This window comes from Bos indicus, chromosome X, assembly GCF_029378745.1.
Source record: "Bos indicus isolate NIAB-ARS_2022 breed Sahiwal x Tharparkar chromosome X, NIAB-ARS_B.indTharparkar_mat_pri_1.0, whole genome shotgun sequence".
Taxonomy (NCBI): Eukaryota; Metazoa; Chordata; class Mammalia; order Artiodactyla; family Bovidae; genus Bos; species Bos indicus.
The window spans coordinates 4,507,821-4,523,758 of record NC_091789.1 but is presented as its reverse complement, the minus strand read 5'-3'; the positions used below and the strand labels follow the sequence as shown (position 1 = coordinate 4,523,758).

Here is a 15,938-nt window from a genome sequence, read left to right as displayed (position 1 = left end):
AATTGACAGACCATTAGCCAGACTCATCAAGAAACAAAGGGAGAAAAATCAAATCAACAAAATTAGAAACGAAAATGGAGAGATCACAACAGACAACACAGAAATACAAAGGATCATAAGAGACTACTATCAACAATTATATGCCAATAAAATGGACAACGTGGAAGAAATGGACAAATTCTTAGAAAAGTACAACTTTCCAAAACTCGACCAGGAAGAAATAGAAAATCTTAACAGACCCATCACAAGCATGGAAATTGAAACTGTAATCAAAAATCTTCCAGCAAACAAAAGCCCCGGTCCAGACGACTTCACAGCTGAATTCTACCAAAAATTTAGAGAAGAGCTAACACCTATCCTGCTCAAACTCTTCCAGAAAATTGCAGAGGAAGGTAAACTTCCAAACTCATTCTATGAGGCCACCATCACCCTAATACCAAAACCTGACAAAGATCCCACAAAAAAAGAAAACTACAGGCCAATATCACTGATGAACATAGATGCAAAAATCCTTAACAAAATTCTAGCAATCAGAATCCAACAACACATTAAAAAGATCATACACCATGATCAAGTGGGCTTTATCCCAGGGATGCAAGGATTCTTCAATATCCGCAAATCAATCAATGTAATACACCACATTAACAAATTGAAAAATAAAAACCATATGATTATCTCAATAGATGCAGAGAAAGCCTTTGACAAAATTCAACATCCATTTCTGATAAAAACTCTCCAGAAAGCAGGAATAGAAGGAACATACCTCAACATAATAAAAGCTATATATGACAAACCCACTGCAAACATTATCCTCAATGGTGAAAAATTGAAAGCATTTCCTCTAAAGTCAGGAACAAGACAAGGGTGCCCACTTTCACCATTACTATTCAACATAGTTTTGGAAGTTGTGGCCACAGCAATCAGAGCAGAAAAAGAAATAAAAGGAATCCAAATTGGAAAAGAAGAAGTAAAACTCTCACTATTTGCAGATGACATGATCCTCTACATAGAAAACCCTAAAGAGTCCACCAGAAAATTACTAGAAATAATCAATGACTACAGTAAAGTTGCAGGATATAAAATCAACACACAGAAATCCCTTGCATTCCTATACACTAATAATGAGAAAACAGAAAGAGAAATTAAGGAAACAATTCCATTCACCATTGCAACGGAAAGAATAAAATACTTAGGAATATATCTACCTAAAGAAACTAAAGACCTATATATAGAAAACTATAAAACACTGGTGAAAGAAATCAAAGAGGACACTAATAGATGGAGAAATATACCATGTTCATGGATTGGAAGAATCAATATAGTGAAAATGAGTATACTACCCAAAGCAATTTATATATTCAATGCAATCCCTATCAAGCTACCAACAGTATTCTTCACAGAGCTAGAACAAATAATTTCACAATTTGTATGGAAATACAAAAAACCTCGAATAGCCAAAGCGATCTTGAGAAAGAAGAATGGAACTGGAGGAATCAACCTACCTGACTTCAGGCTCTACTACAAAGCCACAGTTATCAAGACAGTATGGTACTGGCACAAAGACAGAAATATTGATCAATGGAATAAAATAGAAAGCCCAGAGATAAATCCACGCACATATGGACACCTTATCTTCGACAAAGGAGGCAAGAATATACAATGGATTAAAGACAATCTCTTTAACAAGTGGTGCTGGGAAATCTGGTCAACCACTTGTAAAAGAATGAAACTGGACCACTTTCTAACACCATACACAAAAATAAACTCAAAATGGATTAAAGATCTAAACATAAGACCAGAAACTATAAAACTCCTAGAGGAGAACATAGGCAAAACACTCTCCGACATACATCACAGCAGGATCCTCTATGACCCACCTCCCAGAATATTGGAAATAAAAGCAAAAATAAACAAATGGGACCTAATTAACCTTAAAAGCTTCTGCACATCAAAGGAAACTATTAGCAAGGTGAAAAGACAGCCTTCAGAATGGGAGAAAATAATAGCAAATGAAGCAACCGACAAACAACTAATCTCAAAAATATACAAGCAACTCCTACAGCTCAACTCCAGAAAAATAAACGACCCAATCAAAAAATGGGCCAAAGAACTAAATAGACATTTCTCCAAAGAAGACATACAGATGGCTAACAAACACATGAAAAGATGCTCAACATCACTCATTATCAGAGAAATGCAAATCAAAACCACTATGAGGTACCATTTCACACCAGTCAGAATGGCTGCGATCCAAAAGTCTACAAATAATAAATGCTGGAGAGGGTGTGGAGAAAAGGGAACCCTCTTACACTGTTGGTGGGAATGCAAACTAGTACAGCCACTATGGAGAACAGTGTGGAGATTCCTTAAAAAACTGGAAATAGAACTGCCTTATAATCCAGCAACCCCACTGCTGGGCATACACACTGAGGAAACCAGAAGGGAAAGAGACACGTGTACCCCAATGTTCATCGCAGCACTGTTTATAATAGCCAAGACATGGAAGCAACCTAGATGTCCATCAGCAGATGAATGGATAAGAAAGCTGTGGTACATATGCACAATGGAGTATTACTCAGCCATTAAAAAGAATACATTTGAATCAATTCTAATGAGGTGGATGAAACTGGAGCCTATTATACAGAGTGAAGTAAGCCAGAAGGAAAAACATAAATACAGTATTCTAACGCATATATATGGAATTTAGAAAGATGGTAACAATAACCCTGTGTACGAGACAGCAAAAGAGACACTGATGTATAGAACAGTCTTATGGACTCTGTGGGAGAGGGAGAGGGTGGGAAGATTTGGGAGAATGACATTGTAACATGTAAAATATCATGCAAGAAACGAGTTGCCAGTCCAGGTTCGATGCACGATACTGGATGCTTGGGGCTAGTGCACTGGGACGACCCAGAGGGATGGTATGGGGAGGGTGGAGGGAGGAGGGTTCAGGATGGGGAACACATGTATACCTGTGGTGGATTCATTTTGATATTTGGCAAAACTAATACAATTATGTAAAGTTTAAAAATAAAATAAAATTAAAAAAAAAATAAAGACAAAGAGCAATCCCATTTTATAGATGAGTAAACTGAGGCACAGAGGCATTAAGGAAGTTAGTAATAAGGGAAAGAGATGCTTTATGGTGAGCGTATTTATGCACACAGTAAAATTTGCAGAAATGGCACTTTCTGTAGATTGTTGGTGAAAAAAGCTCAATGTCAACTCCATCTATTAGAAAAAAAAAAACAAAATTAGGTATGATACTTGGATCTACCAAGCAAAGTCTGTCTTGTTTTACTGCTTGCCTGCATTTAATTCAAAAGAAAAACTACACAGAAGGTGTAATCAACGTTCCCATTTTATAGATGAGGAAACTGAGGCCCAGAGGTATTAATGAAGTAACTAGAAAGTGAAAGAGATGCTTTTTGCTGAGTGTAGAGATCTATACTTAGGAAACTTTGTGGGAAAGTGCATTGTCGGTCCAGAATATTGGAGAAAAATCTCGATTTCAATCCATTCTTCTGAAAGAAAAAACAAAAACAAAACAAAGTTAAGTATGTTACTTAGACTGCTAAGCAATGTCCTCGGTGTTTTAGATCGTCTGCTTCATTTAATTGAAAACAAAATCTACGAGAAAATTTTCAATATTCCATTTATACTTCAGGAAGCTGAGGCATTAATGAAATTGTTAGTAAGTGAGAGAGATGCTTTTTCTAACCGTATTTATCTATCTTTAGTAAACTTGTGGGAAACAGCATCGTCGATATAGAATGTTTGGGGGAAAAACTTGATTTCTATTCTATTAAAAAAAAAAAACAAACCAAATTAAGTATGTTACTCTCCTAAGCGTGTCCTCAGGGTTTTACAAGCTCGCCTTAATTTCAGTAGAAAGAAAATGCACGAGGAAGGTGTTATCAACATTCACATTTTATAGATGAGGAAATTGAGACACAGAGACATTACTGTCGTTACTAGTTAGAGAAATACATGCTTTTTGTTGAGCGTGTTCATCTATTTAGTAAACTGTGTAGGAAAGTGTTGTTGGAAGAAAAACACAATTTCAACTGTCTGTATTAAAAAAAAAATTTGAGTTGTTTAGATCTTCTAAGCAATGTCCTGGTTGTTTTGCATGCTTCTCTTCATTTAATCAAAAAGAAAATCTACGAGTAAAGTGTTATCAACATTCCCATTTTATATATGAGGAAACTGAGGCACAGAGGCTTTAAGCAAGTAATTAGTAGGTGAAAGATGATGTATCGGTGAGCCTATTTATCTATACTTAATAAACTTTGTTGACAAGGGCATTGTCTGTTAGATTTTGGGGGAAAAGAACTCAATTTCAATTATCTTAAAAAAATTAAGTATGTTACATAACTCTACTAAGCATGTCCTGCGTATTTTACATGCTCTGTTTCATTTAATGAAAAACAAGAATCAGTAAGGACAAAGAAAATCTATGGTCTTAAGATTACTTAGGGGCTTCTCTGGTGGTCCGGTGGTTAGGAATCCACTTTCCAATGCAGGGGATGCAGGTTTGATCTTTGGTCAGGGAACTAAAATCCTACATGGCTCGGAGCTACTTAGCACATGTGGCCACAACTACAGAGCCCATGTGCCTTAATGAATTATCCCACATGCCACAACTAAGACCTGACATAGCCAAATAAATAAATGAATATTTTTTAAAAGATTACTTCACAGCCATGAATCATGTGCACTGTATCCACCAAGGGCCAATAAGAGGCCAGTAACTGTCCTGAGCTGACTAAGACACTGGGGCTCCCTGGTTCATCTGCAGATTCACCAGCAAAGGTGAAATCCAGGGCCATCACCATGCAGACTCTAGTGGGACTCTGCCAGGTTCCTCATAATCTGCTTCCTGACCCCAGATTAGAGTTCCTTAGCAGGGATAGCCCATGAATCTCCCTTGAGGCCCTGGGATTGAGTGAGTAGACCCAGAGATGTCTTTGGGAAAGCCCTTGCCCAGATGGTCCAGAAGAGGGCACCTGAATACCATTTGTGTGTTATTCTTTCCGTTGGTCTGTGCTGTGCTGAGTTGTTCAGTCCGGCCCTTTCCGAGCCCCCCAGGCTCCTCTGTCCATGGGGATTCTCCAGGCTAGAATACTGGAGTGGGTTGCCATGCCCTCCTCCAGGGGATCTTCCCAACCAGGGATCGAACCCAGTCTCCCATATTGCAGACGGATTCTTTACCATCTGAGCCACCAGGGAGGCCCGTGAATGTTGGTATGGGCGGCCTATCCCTTCTCCAGGTTATCTTCCTGACCTAGAAATCGGTCTTGGGTCTCCTGCACTGCAGGTGGATTTTTTTTTTACCAACTGAGCTACCAGGGAAGCCCCAACTTTTGCCACTTCTTCAGTAACTATTTTTTTTCCCTTCTGTGGCCAGGAAGAGGGGAAAATTCTGGTTTGGGGCCTGCTGTGGCACCAGAGGTTCATAGCAGTGGATCTGATGGGCTCTGTGGGATTCAGACAAGTGAGCAGAACTGAGGCCCGTCTCCAGCATCAGCAGTATTCATAGCTCTGGAGTGCGTGTGCTCATCAGTGAGGGGCCATGCAAATCCTCCTTCTTTCTTGGCTGCCTGGCATTGACCCTAGTGAGGGAGAGCTCAAGACACATCGGTCCTTGTGGCACTGAGAAAATTCTCCCCGCTTCTGGGAAGCAGTGGGCTCTTTTTATCCCTCTACTTCTTTGTTCTGTCTGCTGTATTAGTGTCTTCATCATCTTCGTGGTAGCAAATGTTTATTGAACACCTACAGCTTGCCAGGTTTTCTTCTGAGTGCTCCACGTGAATCTCTTCATCTCCTTTTCAGCTCTATGAACTAACTACAATTAAGATCCCATTGTACGGATGAGGTTCAGAAAGCTGAACCAATCTGTTCAAAGTCACAGAGCCAGTCCATTGCAGAGCTCTGATTTGATTCTGAGTCCACAGTTTGTCTTCTTCCTATGAAGCCAGCTGCCTCTCACACTTCCTCCTCCCCACCCACATGCCTCTCCCTCTCCAGGTCGGCTCAGCGGCATAGTCTCTGTGTGGGTCCTGGGTTTGCGTGCTGTCCTCCAGGCAGTGAGCTCAGAGATGGCACTTAGCCAAGCACTTCCCTTTCTTTGTTGGGACGGAGGCATTGTCTTAACAGGAGAAACCAACCACTCCATATACAAGCACCATGGTTAAGGGCAGGGGCTCCAAACCTTGGAGATCTCATAGACTAGTAATATTAGTAAAATAAAACTGGGTTTGGACAGAAGTCATAATCTTTTCATTTTACCAATTAAGACCTTGTCATTCTCCTCTTCCTACTAATATTAATAGAGAAATAATATCTAAAGCTTATAGAGAAAGATTACCATGTACCATATACTATTCTCAATCTTTCAATGAATTACCTGATATTATCCTCACAAAAATCATATTCAGTAGGCATTGTCGTTTTCCCCATTTTGGAGGCAAGGAAATTGACAAAAAGAAACGTTTTGTAACTTACTCCTGACTCTGCTGAAAACCATTATAGTATATTGTCTCTCATGTGTGTTTGATAAAAGATATTTTTAAAAGAAACCATTAAAGTACTTCCCTGGGGGTCCAATGGTTAAGACTCTGCACTTCCACTGCAGGGGGCATGGGTTCAATTCCTGGTTGGGGAGCTAAGATCCTGAGTGCCACAGGGTGTGGCAAAAAAAAATAATAATAATAAAAGAAAAAAAATTAACCATCAAGCACAGCCAGAGGCCCTGATCTCAGAATTTAGGAATAACCAACTAAAAGCACAGATGGTTCAGGGTTTGTCTTGGGAAAAGCAAATGCTGTCTCTCTCTCTCTCTCTTTTTGCAGTTTAATGTGAAAGTACTAATATGTGCTTTGAGAAGTAAACGTCTAGATAAATACTGAGACTTTAACCCAGTGACTGGCACATAAGTATACAGTACCTACCAGCTGCGACATTTATCATTGTAATTCCTTATGCCACAACCCTGCAAACTAGCCTCTTGCTGGGAGGAAACTGAGCAAGGCAAGTCTAGACTCTTCCTGTTACTGAGGTCAGGTAAGTTTCTGTAATTGACGACACCCTCCTTCCCTCAGATCAGATCAGATCAGATCAGTTGCTCAGTCTTGTCCGACTCTTTGCGACCCCATGAATCGCAGCACGCCAGGCCTCCCTGTCCATCACCAACTCCCGGAGTTCACTCAGACTCACGTCCATTGAGTCAGTGATGCCATCCAGCCATCTCATCCTCTGTCGTCCCCTTCTCCTCCTGCCCCCAATCTCTCCCAGCATCAGAGTCTTTTCCAATGAGTCAACTCTTCGCATGAGGTGGCCAAAGTACTGGAGTTTCAGCTTTAGCATCATTCTTTCCAAAGAAATCCCACGGCTGATCTCCTTCAGAATGGACTGGTTGGATCTCCTTGCAGTCCAAGGGACTCTCAAGAGTCTTCTCCAACACCACAGTTCAAAACCATCAATTCTTCGGTGCTCAGCCTTCTTCACAGTCCAACTCTCACATCCATACATGACCACAGGAAAAACCATAGCCTTGACTAGTCGAACCTTTGTTGGCAAAGTAATGTCTCTGCTTTTGAATATGCTATCTAGGTTGGTCATAACTTTCCTTCCAAGGACTAAGCGTCTTTTAATTTCATGGCTGCAGTCACCATCTGCAGTGATTTTGGAGCCCAGAAAAATAAAGTCTGACACTGTTTCCACTGTTTCTCCATCTATTTCCCATGAAGTGGTGGGACCAGATGCCATGATCTTCGTTTTCTGAATGTTGAACTTTAAGTCAACTTTTTCAGTCTCCTCTTTCACTTTCATCAAGAGGCTTTTGAGTTCCTCTTCGCTTTCTGCCATAAGGGTGGTGTCATCTGCATATCTGAGGTTATTGATATTTCTTCCGGCAATCTTGATTCCAGTTTGTGTTTCTTCCAGTCCTCAGCTGTCTCCAGTTTCCCCTCCTTGAATGAACTGAAGCAGAGGAGTTTTACTTCCCATTGATTGATATTGCTGTTGCCATCAGTTCTGTTTAATTGCTCAGTCGAGTCGGACTCGTTGCAATTCATGGACTGCCGTAACCGGGCTTCCCTGTCCATCAAGAACTCCTGGGGCTTGCTCAAATTCATGTCCATCAAGTCGGTGATGTCCCCTTCTCCTCCTGCCTTCAATCTTTCCCAGCATCAGGGTCTTTCCAATGAGTCAATTCTTCCCATCGGGTGGCCAAAGTATTGGAGCTTCAGCTTCAGCATCAGTCCTTCCAATGAATATTCAGGACTGATTTCCTTTAAGATTGACTGGTTTGACCTCTTTGCTGTCCAAGGGATTCTCAAGAGTCTTCTTCAACACCACAGTTCAAAAGCATCAATTCTTCAGTACTCAGCTTTCTTTACAGGCCAACTCTCACATCCACATATGACTACTGGAAAAACCAGAGCTTTGACTAGATAGGTCTTTGGCAGCAAAGTAATGTCTCTGCTTTTTAATATGCTGTCTAGGTTGGTCATAGCTTTTCTTCCACGGAGAAAGCGTCTTTTAATTTCATGGCTGAAGTCACCATCTGCAGTGATTTTGGAGCCCCAAAAGATAAGTTTGTTACTGTTTTCATTGTTTCCCCATCTATTTGCCATGAAGTGATGGCATGCTCTTCCTTTTTTGATTGTTGAGTTTTAAGCCCGCTTTTTCACTCTCCTCTTTCATTTTCATCAAGTGGTCTTTAGCTCCTCTTCACTTTCAGCCATAGTGGTGGTGTCATCTGCATTTCTGAGGTTATTGATATTTTTCCTGGCAATCTTGTTTCCAGCTTGTGATTCATGCAGCCTGGCATTTCGCATGATGTACTCTGCATATAAGTGAAGTAAACACGGTGACCATCTACTCGTTTCCCAATTTGGAACCAGTTCATTGTTCCATGTCTGGTTCTAACTGTTGCTTCTTGATCTGCCCACAGATGTCTCAGGAAGCAGGTAAGGTGGTCTGATATTCCCATCCCTTGAAGAATTTCCCCCAGTTTGATGTGATCCACACAGTCAAAGGCTTTGGCATAGCCAATAAAGCAGAAGTAGATGTTTGTCTGGAATCCTCTTGCTTTTTCTATGATCCCACAGATGTCGGCAATTTGATCTCTAGTTCCTCTGCCTTTTCTAAATCCAGCTTGAATACCTGGAGGTTCTCAGTTCACATACTGTTGAAGCCTAACTAAAGCTAATCAATGAATATAGTAAAGTTGCAGGATATAAAATTGACATGTAGAAATCCCTTGCATTCCTATACACTAAAAATGAGAAAACAGAAAGAGAAATTAAGGAAAGAATTCCATTCACCATAGCAACGAAAAGAATAAAATACTTAGGAATATATCTACCTAAAGAAACAAAAGGCCTATATATAGAAAACTATAAAACACTGGTGAAAGAAATCAAAGAGGACACAAATAGATGGAGAAATATACCATGTTCATGGATTCAAAGAATCAATATAGTGAAAGTGAGTATACTACCCAAAGCAATCTATAGATTCAATGCAATCCCTATCAAGCTACCAACAGTATTTTTCACAGAACTAGAACAAATAATTTCACAATTTGTATGGAAATACAAAAAACCTGAATAGCCAATGCGATCTTGAGAAAGAAGAATGGAACTGGAGGAATGAATCTACCTGACTTCAGGCTCTACTACAAAGCCACAGTTATCAAGACAGTATGGTACTGGCACAAAGACAGAAATATAGATCAATGGAACAAAATAGAAAGCCCAGAGATAAATCCACACACCTATGGACACCTCATCTTTGACAAAGGAAGTAAGAATATACAATGGAGAAAAGACAATCTCTTTAACCAGTGGTGCTGGGAAAACTGGTCAACCACGTGTAAAAGAATGAAACTAAAACACTGTCTAACACCATACACAAAAATAAACTCAAAATAAATTAAAGATCTAAATGTAAGACCAGAAACTACAAAACTCCTAGAGGAAAACATAGGCAAAACACTCTCTGACATAAGTCACAGCAGGATCCTCTATGACCCACCTCCTAGAGTAATGGAAATAAAAGCAAAAATAAACAAACAGGACCTAATTAAAATTAAAAGCTTTTGCACAACAAAGGAAAGTCTAAGCAAGGTGAAAAGACAGCCTTCAGAATGGGAGAAAATAGTAGCCAATGAAGCAATGGACAAAGAATTAATCTCAAAGATATACAAGCAACTCCTGCAGCTCAATTCCAGAAAAATAAACGACCCAATCAAAAAATGGGCCAAAGAACTAAACAGACATTTCTCCAAAGAAGACATGCAGATGGCTAACAAACACATGAAAAGATGCTCAACATCACTCATTATCAGAGAAATGCAAATCAAAACCACAATGAGATACCATTTCATGCCAGTGAGAATGGCTGCTATCAAAAAGTCTACAAGCAATAAATGCTGGAGAGGGTGTGGAGAAAAGGGAACCCTCTTACACTGCTGGTGGGAATGCAAACTAGTACAACCACTATGGAGAACAGTGTGGAGATTCCTTAAAAAACTGGAAATAGAACTGCCTTATGATCCAGCAATCCCAGTGCTGGGCATACACACCAAGGAAACCAGAATTGAAAGAGACACATGTACCCCAACGTTCATCGCAGCACTGTTTATAATAGATAGGACATGGAAGCAACCTAGATGTTCATCAGCAGAAGAATGGATAAGAAAGCTGTGGTACATATACACAATGGAATATTACTCAGCCATTAAAAAGAGTACATTTGAATCAGTTCTAATGAGGTGGATGAAACTGGAGCCTATTATACAGAGTGAAGTAAGCCAGAAAAAAAAAAAAAACGCAAATACAGTATACTAACGCATATATATGGAATTTAGAAAGATGGTAAGATGACCCTATATGCAAGACAGCAAAAGAGACACAGATGTATAGAACAGTCTTTTGGACTCTGGGAGAGGGTGAGGCTAGGATGATTTGGGAGAATGGCATTGAAACATGTATATTATCATATGTGAAATGGATCGCCAGTCCAGGTTCCATGCATGAGACAAGGTGCTCAGGGCTGGTGCACTGGAATGACCCTGAGGGATGGGATAGGGAGGAAGGTGGGAGCAGGGTTCAGGATGGGGAACACAAGGACAGCCGTGGCAGATTCTTGTCTATGTATGGCAAAACCAATACAATATTGTAAAGCAATTAGCCTCCAATTAAAATAAATAAATTTATATTTAAACAGAGGCACATATGGGCCACACTCAGCATAAAGCTAGCAGCTGTCTAGTTTCAACCCGGCAGCTATAACAGTCCTGCTAAACCTGGGAGTCAGATCATGTCTCTCACATTTTCAGAACTCTGCAATGGCTGCACTTTTAATTCAGGGTAAAAGCCTGTAAGTAAAAGGTCTGCAAGTCCCTTTAAAATCTGGCCCCCTTCTATTAATCTGGTCCCTTCCATTACTCTCCCTCTCATACACGCACTTAAGCCACATGGGCGCTACTTTGCTGCCACTCAAACTTCCATATCGGCCTCCATCAGGTCTCTTCACTTAGTGTTCTCTGTTGCACTGAGAGCTCACACCCAGTGCAAGTTACGCTGAGGGTGGCTCATATGTGCCTTTTGGTTTACTTGTTTACACCACTTTATACAAACAGATGCATACAAACTGTTTATATAAAAAAAAAAAGAGGGGGAGGGAAGCATAGTGTCACATACTACCTATATGGGAAGGCAATATAATTTATGGTTAAGTGAATAAGACTTTAATTAGAGTCCGGCAGACCTAAGTGATCGAATAACTTAAAGAAACAAAAATGACCAATCTGATTTTTTAAAATCAGTATTCATCCCCTGCCCAGGCCTCTGTTTTCTCATCTGCAAAGTGTGAAAATAACCATATCAACCACATTACTAAATCATATGATGCATGCAAAGTGCTTGCTGCATAGCAAGCATTTAGTAAATATCAGATATTATTATTATTAATCAATAAAATGTAAAAGAAGTTTAAGTACTGAGATTCCAAGAGTAATTATTTTGAGGTATAACCCAGAAGAAGGTAGCCTGGTATTTGAGTGGACAAACTTTGCTTTAGTACAAATTTGGGCTTTAAAACTTCTTAACAAACTTCACATCAAACATTTCTACAGCCCTAGGATTTCACCAAATACAGTCAGGAAATGACGCTGTTTGTTGAGGTCTCTCTCACACTGACACTCTCTGCGTCTCAGTGTTGTATGCCTCATAGCAACAGTGAACTGACACAGTCTTGAGTTTGGCAATGGGCTTGCTTCAAGAGAAAAGTTCCCCTAGCAAGTACTGCCACCTCCAAACGCCTCCTCAAATAAACCCAGTTCCTGCTCCCCAAACACTCCAATATCAGGATTTATTTGGCCATCAAACAAGGAAAAAAAAATCCTTTGCTTTTCTCTCAAAGCCATCAAACTCACAAAATTTTTAGTCTATAAAAACAAAAGCTGGTCTCAAAACTCCAAAGAGAGCATGGCAGGACCACTGACAAGGTAGCTGTGACAATCTCACCTCGGTGGAAGTGTGAGAAAACTGTAGTGAGAAACAACAGACCCTCAGAGGGTTCACACTACTACCTAGGGCAAAGAGGCAGAATTAGTCTTAAATAGAAAAGCCATTATCTTGACAGTCATGACGGAGACATCTTCTAATTCTAAAAGTAAAGTAAGCAGACATAAGATAATGGAAAGGATACCAGGATATCATGCTGGTGTTTAAAAATGGATGAAAATATATTTGTTTTTTTTTTTTTTAAGATTTCAGAAAATGTGACAGTATTGTTTTCAGAACTTTGTGTGGTCATTGGTAGGAGTGCGCCCTCTAGTGACTCTAGCAATGACTTGCAAGTGAATAGGCACCTAGTTCAGCTCAGTTCAGTTCAGTCGCTCAGTCCTGTCCGGCTCTTCGTGACCCCATGAATTGCAGCACGCCAGGCCTCCTTGTTCATCACCAACTCCCGGAGTTCACTCAGACTCACGTCCACTGAGTCGGTGATGCCATCCAGGCATCTCATCCTCTGTCGTCCCCTTCTCCTCCTGCCCCCAATCCCTCCCAATATCAGAGTCTTTTCCAATGAGTCAACTCTTCACATGAGGTGGCCAAAGTACTGGAGTTTCAGCTTTAGCATCATTCCTTCCAGAGAACACCGAGGACTGATCTCCTTTAGAATGGAGTGGTTGGATCTCCTTGCAGTCCAAGGGACTCTCAAGAGTCTTCTCCAACACCACAGTTCAAAAGCATCAATTCTTCGGCACTCAGCCTTCTTCACAGTCCCACTCTCACATCCATACATGATCACCGGAAAAACCATAGCCTTGACTAGACAGACCTTTGTGGGCAAAGTAATGTCTCTGCTTTTGAATATGCTATCTAGGTTGGTCATAACTTTCCTTCCAAGGAGTAAGTGACTTTTAATTTCATGGCTGCAGTCACCATCTGCAGTGATTTTGGAGCCCCCCAAAATAAAGTCTGACACTGTTTCCACTGTTTCCCCATCTATTTCCCATGAAGTGGTGGGACCGGATGTCATGATCTTCGTCTTCTGAATGTTGAGCTTTAAGCCAACTTTTTCAGTCTCCTCTTTCACTTTCATCAAGAGGCTTTTTAGTTCCTCTTCACTTTCTGCCATAAGGGTGGTGTCATCTGCATATCTGAGGTTATTGACATTTCTCCCGGCAATCTTGATTCCAGCTTGTGCTCCTTCCAGCCCAGCATTTCTCATGATGTACTCTGCATAAAGTTAAATAAGCAAGGTGACAATATACAGCCTTGATGTACTCCTTTTCCTATTTGGAACCAGTCTGTTGTTCCATGTCCAGTTCTAACTGTTGCTTCCTGACATGCATATAGGTTTCTCAAGAGGCAGGTCTGGTGGTCTGGTATTCCCATCTCTTTCAGAATTTTCCACAGTTTATTGTGATCCACACAGTCAAAGGCTTTGGCATAGTCAATAAAGCAGAAATAGATGTTTTTCTGGAACTCTCTCGCTTTTTTGATGATCCAGAGGATGTTGGCAATTTGATCTCTGGTTTCTCTGCCTTTTCTAAAACCAGCTTGAACATCTGGAAGTTCATAGTTCACGTATTGCTGAAGCCTGGCTTGGAGAATTTTGAGCACTACTTTACTAGTGTGTGAGATGAGTGCAATTGTGCGGTAGTTTGAGCATTCTTTGGCATTGCCTTTCTTTGGGATTGGAATGAAAACTGACCTTTTCCAGTCCTGTGGCCACTGCTGAGTTTTCCAAATTTGCTGGCATATTGAGTGCAGCACTTTCACAGCATCATCTTTGAGGATTTGAAATAGCTCAACTGGATTCCATCACCTCCACTAGCTTTGTTCATAGGGATGCTTTCTAAGGCCCACTTGACTTCACATTCCAGGATGTCTGGCTCTAGGTGAGTGATCACACCATCGTGATTATCTGGGTCACGAAGATCTTTTTAGTACAGTTCTTCTGTGTATTCTTGCCACCTCTTCTTAATATCTTCTGCTTCTGTTAGGTCCATACCATTTCTGTCCTTTGTTGTGACCATCTCTGCATGAAATGTTCCCTTGGTATCTCTAATTTTCTTGAAGAGCTCTCTAGTCTTTCGCATTCTGTTGTTTTCCTCTATTTGTTTGCATTGATTGCTGAGGAAGGCTTTCTTATCTCTTCTTGCTATTCTTTGGAACTCTGCATTCAGATGCTTATATCTTTCCTTTTCTCCTTTGCTTTTCACTTCTCTTTTTTTTCACAGCTATTTGTAAGGCCTCCCCAGACAGCCGTTTTGCTTTTTTGCATTTCTTTCCCATGGGGATGCTCTTGATCCCTGTCTCCTGTACAATGTCACAAACCTCATTCCATAGTTCATCAGGCCTTCTGTCTATCAGATCTAGTCCTTTGAATCTATTTCTCATTTCCACTGTATACTCATAAGGGATTTGATTTAGGTCATACCTGAATGGTCTAGTGGTTTTTCCTACTTTCTTCAATTTAAGTCTAAATTTGGCAATAAGGAGTTCATCATCTGAGCCACAGTCTGTTCCCAGTCTTGTTTTTGCTGACTGTATAGAGCTTCTCCATCTTTGGCTGCAAAGAATATAATCAGTCTGATTTCGGTGTTGACCATGTGGTGATATCCATGTGTAGAGTCTTCTCTTGTGTTGTTGGAAGAGGGTGTTTGCTATGACCAGTGTGTTCTCTTGACAAAACTCTATTAGCCTTTGCCCTGCTTCATTCCGTATTCCAAGGCCAAATTTGCCCGTTACTCCAGGTGTTTCTTGACTTCCTACTTTTGCATTTCAGTCCCCTATAATGAAAAAGACATCTTTTTTGGGTGTTAGTTCTAAAAGGTCTTGTAGGTCTTCATAGAACCATTCAACTTCAGCTTCTTCAGCATTACTGGTTGGAGCATAGACTTGGATTACTGTAATATTGAATGGTTTGCCTTGGAAACGAACACAGATCATTCTGTCATTTTTGAGATTGCATCCAAGTACTGCATTTCAGACTCTTTTGTTGACCATGATGGCTACTCCATTTCTTCTAAGGGATTCCTGCCCATAGTAGTAGATATAATGGTCATCTGAGTTAAATTCACCCATTCCAGTCCATTTTAGTTCATTGATTCCTAAGGCTTCCATATTATGGAGAAGGAAATGGCAACCCACTCCAGTATTCTTGCCTGGAGAATCCCATGGACAGAAGAGCCTGGAGGGCTGCAGTCCATGGGGTCACAAAGAGTCGGACGAGACTGAGAGACTAACACACATTCCCACATTAACTTGAGGAATTTCCAATTTTCCTCTAAAAGTGAGAAAAAAATGGAACTCTCTGATTTTAACCTTAAAAAAAATCACCTGACCTTCAAACGCTTATACCACCAAGTTCAGGTTACTTTTATGATTGTCTTTTTTCAACATAAATGA

General features: G+C 40.4%; 1 protein-coding gene across 1 annotated transcript in view; it reads left to right on the top strand.

Annotated features, from left to right (window-relative positions):
- Positions 1-15,938, top strand: part of LOC139181411 (fibrous sheath-interacting protein 2-like) — a 155,734-nt gene that overhangs the window by 29,583 nt on the left and 110,213 nt on the right. The gene's annotated exons all lie outside the window — the stretch shown is intronic.